The sequence below is a fragment of the Dermacentor silvarum genome, chromosome 9 (genome assembly GCF_013339745.2).
Source record: "Dermacentor silvarum isolate Dsil-2018 chromosome 9, BIME_Dsil_1.4, whole genome shotgun sequence".
NCBI lineage: Eukaryota > Metazoa > Arthropoda > Arachnida > Ixodida > Ixodidae > Dermacentor > Dermacentor silvarum.
This window is the reverse complement of record NC_051162.1, coordinates 56,027,020-56,036,243: the sequence shown is the minus strand read 5'-3', so window position 1 is coordinate 56,036,243 and position 9,224 is coordinate 56,027,020.

Below are 9,224 nucleotides of genomic sequence, written 5' to 3'. Positions count from 1 at the left end.
ATATATATACGAGGTATACAACACCGCTCTGCAAACTCTTCTTCGCTGAGGATATGTTTAACGGTATTTCTAACCTTCCAGTAGGTTGGATGCTGCCGCAATTTTAGACCAGCCACCTCGAGCTACGCAAGGGGAAGCGGCCAATCGCAGACACCCCCCTCCGCATAGCAACTTTCATGTGCTAGCTCGCCCCTACCAAAACCCTCTCTACTTCTGTTCACTCCTCACCTCTTGTGAGCCAACTAGATAAGAAAACATGTCAAGGCAGGTAAGGTGATTCCTTTAGAAAACATACAATACTGACCTCTTATAAAATATGATAGCATTTGACTGGGCTGTTGAAACAACATTCTGGGTCACGTCCGTTGCTTGCATCAGTGTTAACGTAAAGTTCACGTCAGGAGTTTGTAATACGAATGGCATACTAAGGGCCCGAAGATAGGTAAAACGATGTTTGCTCACTTCGTTTTACTCAAGCATGGTTTCGCGCTTGATTACATCACATAAACTATGCCTCCATAGAAAGTACACCTTGGCAGCCGAGACTTCATTTCATCTCGCAACGCTATACAAGCAATAGTTAAAGAAACGTGACTCCTCGAACCGATTCGCTGGTTCCACAGCTGCTCGTTTCTTGGGTGCGCTTAACGACACAAATAGGATGCAGAATCAACGCATAAGCCGCTACAGTTCTCGAAAAACAAAAATTGGTAGTTCCGCCCGAAAGGCGAAGCGTCGATTGCGATATCAGATCAGTAGACAGCCATACAAAGTAAGGGTTGTACTACCTAAATTAACCAGCGTGGTATCACGCGCGCACAGGCAAACACAAACATATATCACTCTATCAGGGTGGACACTTGCTATCAAAAGGGTGGCGTGAGGAAGAGCGGCAGCAGCAGCGAGCGAATTGACCTTCGCGCTCCTTATCGCTTCAACGCGAACTAGGCGGCGACACCAAACGCACACGAAGCTATCTGCCCTTGGCGTACCAAAACTCTTGTACTCATCGCAGATCGCCCAATATACTGCCGTATTCTAGCGCAGAAGTCTATATACTAGGACATTAGTGGCTGGTCGTGAAAATGGGATGACCACTAGTGTGGCATTAATGCGAACCATCTTTGCCTCCACGTCGGCGAGCTCATTTTCATGTAAGCCACTATGCGCTGGCATCCACTGAAACCTTATCCAAGGGCCAGCTCTTCGGGCGACTTCGCGTGATTCGATCACCTCTTGATCAAGGACATAGTAAGGTCCTCGTCTAAGTCCAGAATTCGTCGCTTGAAGTGCCGGCTTGGAATCGCAGAATATAATATAAGGGCGTTTTAACGTAAAACGATTCCAAACTGTTTTGATGCCAAACGCCTGACGTCAAATTTACGTAACCACCGACGCAAGCATCGGACGGTGACTCGCAGCGTTGTCGGAACAACCCAATCAAACACTCTCCTCGTTTATAGGAGGTCACCTTTGTTCGCTTTCAAAACCAATAACATTGTATACACTATGCGATTTTTCTTATCTAATTGGCTGACAAGAGGGGAGGAGCACGCTCTAGCGGAGAGGGTTCCGATGGGGCCGAGACAGCACAGTGAAAATAGATAACCGCATGTAGAGGGTCGTGCAGGTTTCTCCGATTGGTTCGCTTCGCCTTACTTTGCTTGCGGTGGCTGGTCGAAAATCGCGGTGGCGTGCAACGAAAGGATAAGAATGCCGCTAAAACGGATCCTCAGCAAGGAAGAGTCGGCAGAGCGATGTCGTATGCATGCCGAAAGGGCTCGATAACGTTTTACTGCCCCGCCAAAAGGTTTATCATGCTCAAATTAATACATGCTCACCGGCCGGTGCGAGTAGCGAGGGCCTGAGCGATCGGCAGGCAGCCATCTTCTTTTTCTTTCGGAACGGGGCAGTCTGTGACTATTCAACAAAATTTTCACTTTTGTTCGGCATATGAATGCATTTTTGTTTCGCGTACACGTCACTTTGACGTGGTGAGTTTTCGCGGTTTTGTGATATCGCGTGACAGTTAGGCGAAGTGGGCGTAGCCAGAAAACATTGGATCAATAGCAGAGGGCTAATGGTGAAAAGGCGTCGAATCAGGAATCATTATTTTTCTTTTGTGTGGTTTAATAATGCATAATCAGTGTGTACACGTTATATCAGATGGGGAGCTAACGCGGTTTTCGTCACGTCGCGTGACAGACAGGCGAATTTGGGAGTGGCCCGAAATTGTTTTGACCAATAGTGGAGGGTTATCGCAGAAATTGGAATCAAAACAGTTTTGAATCATTTTACGTTATAATGCCCCAAGTCTCATGCGGCTCCATCTATATATAACGAATTGCCCCCCGAATGGCAACAATCTCTGCGGCTTTTGATGTAGTTTCGGGGTCGAGGCTTTAGCTCAGAGGCTGCAAGCTAAATACTTAAGAACGGAGATATAGTTTTTCTTATCAACCACTGTAGCTATATAAATGAGGCTTCTTGTAAATAAAAATAAATTGATATCTGGTGACTGTAACTAGTTGATTTTGTAAATTAGCTAGGCAGTCAATTTTTACAAAAAGTGCTGAAAATCGCGAAATTTCCAAAAGACAGGCAGTTTCACCCCAAAGGCAAAGCATCGATTGCGATCGCAAATTAGAAGACAGCTATACGAAGTAAGGATATTAGTTTTATCAGCCGTAGAAACTACCAAACATCGGCTTACAAACTAAATTAAGAAGCGTGGTGTCACGCGCGCACATGTAAACTTGAACACATCTCGCTCGATGACCGCGGAAGCTCGCTGTCAAAACGCTGGAGTGAGGAAGCGCTGCAGCAGTAGTGAGCGAATTGACCTTCGTGCTGTCACTCACTTCAGCGCAAAGTAAAATTCGAAAGCCCAGCGCATACGAAGCTACCAGCACTGAGCGTACTTTGCCCACATCGCAGCTCGCTTTGAAGATGAGGACCACGCGGGCGCGCACTTCGGCCACATGGCAGATCGCTTTCAAGATACGGTGCCCGTGTGGCAGCTCCGTCAGCAGCAACCGCAAGAGCAGAACGCACACCCCATCCCCGTTCCCCGCGAGCAAACGAAGACCGCACGCTTACGGCCACCTTCCTCTCTCGCGTGCGCGATATTAAGCCGCGATCGCCGGCTGACGAGCAAGCTTTCACTCGTACATACAGCGTACGGCGCGCGGCGACGATGCTATCGTGTTTGGAATTCATACGGAACATCACGGCGATGGCGACGGCGGCGACAGCAACGACAACAGCAGAAATGTGCTTGGAGTGTCCATGACAATGATATTTCTATTTCGCATCAGTACAGTCTAATGACACCAAGGAGCGTGCAGGAAAAGCTGTCCATGTATTATTGCGATAGCAATTATATGGACACTTCCACCGGATTTCTGCCGTCGCCGTCACCGTCGTGGTCGCCGTCGTCGTCGCCGTCGCCGTGAGGTTTCGTATAGATAAAATCTTCGCCGCGCGCCGTATGCCCCAGCGGGAGCGTGCGGGGACGCAGGATGTCACGGAGAGTGAACGCACTCAATAGAGAGCTTTAGATTAGGGGGACGCAAGCGTAGGGGCCCGCTAGCGCTTGGGGTCGCGGTACTGCGCACGCGCAGACCGGTCTGCGCGTGCGCAGTACCGCGACCCCAAGCGCTAGCGGGCCCCTACGCTTGCGTCCCCCTAATCTAAAATTCTCTATTCTCCCACGCGCAAGCAAGGAAGCGGGAAGCAAGCGCCGGAGGGAGCGGGAAGGGGGGGGGGCGCTTCTACTCTGCCAACAAGCGCGCTCGTCGCTCACCCCGCACCGTCTCTTATCTCCACACGGCTCTGACCTTTATGCGCTGTGCATTCGCCGCTCAGTTTCCGTTGAAGCGATAGACCGCACGTACCTTCGTCCGCTGCGGCGTATATGCGCTTGCTGCCAGCGTTTTGACAGTCGTTGTCTGCAGTCATTCAGTGTGATCTATTCATGTTTGTTTGTGCGCGCTCACACCACAGTTAGTAATAGTCGGGCCACATTTTCCAACGCACGCTACACATGCAATGCTGCCCGGATCGGCAGTGCAGCCCTACAGGTATGTCCCTTCGCACGCGCTGCCCACGGGCAGCGCTTCTCATCTACACCACCGTTTCTCACGCGCCTTCTCGTGCTCATCGAGTCTCTCTTCATGTCGGTCTACTTACGCCGCAGCACACCTGCTTACTTAATCAGCTCATGTTTACTACAATTCATATTGCTACCAAAGCCGCTCACCTTACTTCGTATGACATTGCTGTGTTGCTATCGCATTCATTGTTTCGCCCTTAGGGCGAAACTGTGATTATTTGCTATCGCAGTAAAACAGAACTATGAAGTGTACATCTATTTAACTCACCTATGGAAAATTATATCCCAAATACGTAAATGTGGCAAAATAATTCATCTAAAGAGGAGGAAATGTTTGTATTATCAATTGCTTTGAAACTTACCGCTGATACTCGAGTAGGACTTTTGCACGACCCTTGTGAGCAACGTAAATAATTCACGCAAACTGCAAATTCATACCATAAATTTTTCCGCTTTAGATGCTCGGAATGATGCAGTTTACACAACTACCATATCCGCTTTTGGTGCAGAGTTATATTTCTTAGCACTTCTATCTTGCTTCTATATTTAAAATCTTTTCTTTGCGAACCTCGCCAGGTTTCGTGACCATATGTTTCGTGACCGAAACAGCCAGGGCTGCGCCCTGGCTGTTTTCTTGCCTATGAGGCCAATAAATTACAGCAGAGCACTCGCGCCGCGCCTCACGCTGGGTACCTTGCACCACTACCAGACGGCGCTTGCCTCACATACGCGGCAGCGGCTGCGCCGGCCTGGCGAGAGTAAGAAAGAAATTCAGAGCCCTTCCACTACTGTGGAAATGGAAGCCAGAGAAGCTGTGACTATGATGGGTCTAGTGTAGTGAATATTGCTATAGTGAATTTTTATGTTATCATTATTGATTATGCTGAGCCTATTCGGCATGTTCTTCAAACAGCAAGGACAGCGGCGCCTTGTTTTCGCCCGACGCGATGGCCAAGTAGCGCGTTTGCTGCGTCAAGTCCGCCCCAGTCGTCATAGACTAGCGTATGAGGCACAGCGTTCATAGCCTCGGTACACTTGCACGGCAGCGTCAGGATCCTGTGAGATGTCTCCCGCTCCTGCTCTTGGCAGCTCATAGCCGCATATCCGACGCGGGTTTGAGCCACACGTGATTTGTTTCCTACCTTCGTTCGTTCTTTCTTTCTTTCCCTTTTAACAACGGAGCTGTTTAAGCCGGCTGTTAGTACATCCGTCGAGGACAAAAAAATGTAGGCCGATCCTGGCGGTAGTGCAGAAAGGGTCCAAGCTCAATGGCACATGCCCCTGTGAACTATAGCGAAGCTGAGCCTGGTTAAGTCTAGCTAAGCATGGTTGGGACTACTTAAGCTTAGTCAGTCATCGATAGCCAATCCATAGCCAATTAATAGATAATCGATAATTGATCAATAATCAATACATTCCGGAAAATGCTGGGGATGACTTGGTAGCGCTTAGCCTAGCCCAAAAGCCAGCACTAGCAAGGTGCCCAGCAGCTCCGCTGTCTCTTTAGCATTGTGCCTCCAGTACAAGCTACGCTATTTTTTTCGTTCTCCCTTTCTTTGTCTCTTTTTTTTTTCTTCCCTTCCTTCCTTCCTTCCTTCCTTCTTTCTTTCGTGTACCTGGCTCATACTCGCTTATCCAATTAAGCGGGTATGCGTCACACGTGATTTTATTATCGTTAATCCTGACGTAACTGACAAGCATGTAATGTTATTAATGTCATGACCTATCAGTCATGTTAGCCATCCGTTTTGACACCTGCGCTAAGGCAGAACTCGCAGGAAACCGCCACGCACATGAAGCCGAAGTGCTGCTGCGGATAGTTTTTTTCTACACGTGGACACGACCCTGGGGCAACTAGCCCTTAACAGCTTCGCAGTAAAAAAGCTGGCAGCAAGCAGCGGGCAAAGGTACGTGCGGTCTATCGCTTCAACGGAAACTGAGCGTGCATAAAGGTCAGAGCCGTGTGGAGATAAGAGACGGTGCGGCGAGCGACGAGCGCGGTTGCTGGCAGAGGAAAAGTGCCCCCCCCCCCCCCCCCCCCCCTGCTCCCTCCGGCGCTGGCTGCCCGCTTCCTTGCTTGCGCGTGGGAGAGAGAAGAGACCGTGCGGTTGAGCGACGAGCGCGGTTGTTGGCACAGTAGAAGTGCCCCCCCCCCCCCCCGCTCTCTCCGGCGCTCGCTTCCCGCTTTGTTGCTTGCGCGTGGGAGATTGAGTGCGTTCGCTCTCCGTGATAGCGCGCGTCCCCGCACGCTTCCGCTCGGGCATACGGCGCGCGGTGAAGATTTTACCTATACGGAACCTCACGGCGACGGCGACGGCGACGGCGACGCCGACGGCAGAAATCCGGTTGAAGTGTCCATATAATTGCTATCGCAATAAAAAGAACCACACAGCTCGCCTTCGCACATCCACGGCTGCATGGTAATGAGGAAGTAAACGCTTCTCGCAGTTAGAATGGATTCGGATTGCGCTACGTACATTTGCGCATGCTGCCTCTGAAACCATGGTGCGTTCAAGGCGTCATTCGTACTCCCTAGTAGTCACGAACTCCGCATAACTAAAAAGCTCAGTATAATGTGCGTGCGTGCGTGCGTGCGTGCGTGTACTCGTGTTCCGACTTTCTATGCACTCACAGAAAGCTTCGCTGTATATAGATTCCAACTCATTGGATCTTACTTATCACTTTTCGACAAGTGCTCAAATAAGCTTTCACGGTATACACCGATAATCTGCTTGCAGTGGTCTGTAGAATTTGACTTTTTCCGTCAAATTCAATAAATTTCATTCAAATTGGTGAAGGAGTTGTCTCATAAAGCACTCGTTCTTTTAATTGTATTTGCATAGCCGGCATCGATGTTGGCCTCGAGCTAAAGCGGCCTCTTAAGGCTTTAATTATATTTTTTTCATGGCATATGCATCAATTTTAGGGCAATTAACTTCTTCCAAGGTTATCGATATTGACTGTCCCACAGGAACCACAGCCTAACGCACGCACCGCACCAAACGAGTAAGTGAAGCGCTTCTCCGAGCTCTGAACTTTCTCATTTGGTCGGCAGTCACATCAGCCATTCTACAACCCTATTGGGTTATAGAATGGCCACGCCTTTTAGCATGTTGACGACAGCGTTCTGCCAACACTTCTTCGCTGAGGATCCGCCTAAACGGCATTGATTAACGCGCCGTTATACACCGGCGCGATCGTCGAAGAGCCACAGCAACCTAATCAAGCGAAAGTGGACGAACTGATGACGTTGGCACCACTCTCCTCACCCGTGCGTCTCCGAGGTGTCACCAGCGCGAGGAAAGCGACCTCACCGGCGCAACCCTCCGCCCCCGGTGACCTGCTTTCGCTTCGCAGGCTGCCTTCCATTGAGAGACAAGTAGTGGTCTGAAATTTTTTACCCCACTTTTCGGCCCCACCAAATTTCTCTCCACCTGCGTCGCTACTCGCCTCTCGTTAGCCGATTAAAGCACGAAAGCCGGTCACAGTAAGCAAAGCTTCAGTACTGTATCTGCTTGGGCTTGCTGGTTTTCCATTATGAAACGTGTAGTATTGCGCGTAAAAAACGTGGACGAAAGAAGGAATACCGTTAGACACACGGAGCGCAAACTATCAACCGTTTTAAGTGTGCGCTCCGTATGTGTAACCGTGTTCCTTCTTTTAACGCGATGATGTTGAAGGTCCCATGTCGAAGAACATCCGGCGTCGGCGTCGGTGTTGATCTCCGCGTCGGCATCCGCGGCCAAGTAAACCATCCCGAACCACCCCGACCACGCAGGCCCTCCGCATGGCGCAGGGGCGCTGGTGAACTAATGGAATTTCTCAAAGTAAAATGCGTGAGAAAAATCGTGACGTACAACGTAACCACAACCTACAGACGTGATAGCGTCGGATTGTAATTTGAATATACGAGAAAGCATCATTCACTTACGGGGAAACTCAACCATAAGCCCCTTTTCTAGCATTTGTACCACTCACACAGCGGCGCACCCCGGTTAGCTCTTTGCAAAAATACCATCTAGGTGGGGCTCGCTTCCTCGGCAGCCGCATGCGGAGGCGAAGTTGGAGAAAAAAGAAAGCTGCAGTTGCCGGGAAGCCTGATAAGCAGCCAGGGATCTTTGAATGCTTTCGCGTTCCACTCTTAAAGGCGATGCTTAGGCGTCCTCCAAATTTATGTCCGTTAACTATCAACATTAAAACTGTTGCTAGATTGCGCTCCGTGTGGGTAACCATGTTCCTTCTTTTGTCGATGTTCTTTCGCGCAATGCTACACGTTCATGTGGGCAATGCTATTCACTTTAAAACCAAGCAAAATGAACTTGCTGTAAATGACCAAAGCATCGGATTGAGTTGCCCTGAAACAACCTTGCGGGTCGAAGCCCACGCGTGCGTCAGCGGGTACGTAAGTTTTATTTCAGCCAATTGCGGAAACACACATATAATATATTTACGTCATCGCGCCCTATAATCCTCCACGCAGCCGGCAACGAAGTAACCAAATCTACAGAAGTTCGTCACCTTGGGCACATGCAGCACCATATTTGGCGATAAAGGGTCGAATAAAAATCACCAGCCCTTCCCCTGTAGAGAAAATGGATATAAGCGAAGCTTGTCGTGTGTGTATCTGACCTTTATGGTGATTTTCTTTCTTTCTCTCTCTCTTTCGTTCTCTCTTTCTGTCTTTCTTCTTTCTTTTTGTCCCTGGTATGTGCCATTGAGCTTAGACCCTTTCTGCACAATCACCAGGATTTTCCCACTTTTCAGCATGACACCACCGACACTTGTGAGCCTATTAAGCTTCGCTTAAAATAAGTTGTGAATTCCCAAGTTACACCCGTGCGTATGCTATAATGAGGTGAGGAGGATTTGAGATTAATTTCGCCACCGAAAAAAATTATCTAATATGCACCAAAATACGGCAAACGAACGTCTTTGCATTCCGTTGCCACTGCCATATGCCTTCCAATAATCGAAAGCGATTAAACCGAATGAAGCACCAATACTTGCACAGACCTTACTTTTTTTCAAACCGCGGAAAACACCTTTATTTCTGTGGTCTGCTATCGCACGTTTTATTCTCTCACTTTTCTCTCTTCTAATATAAGCGATT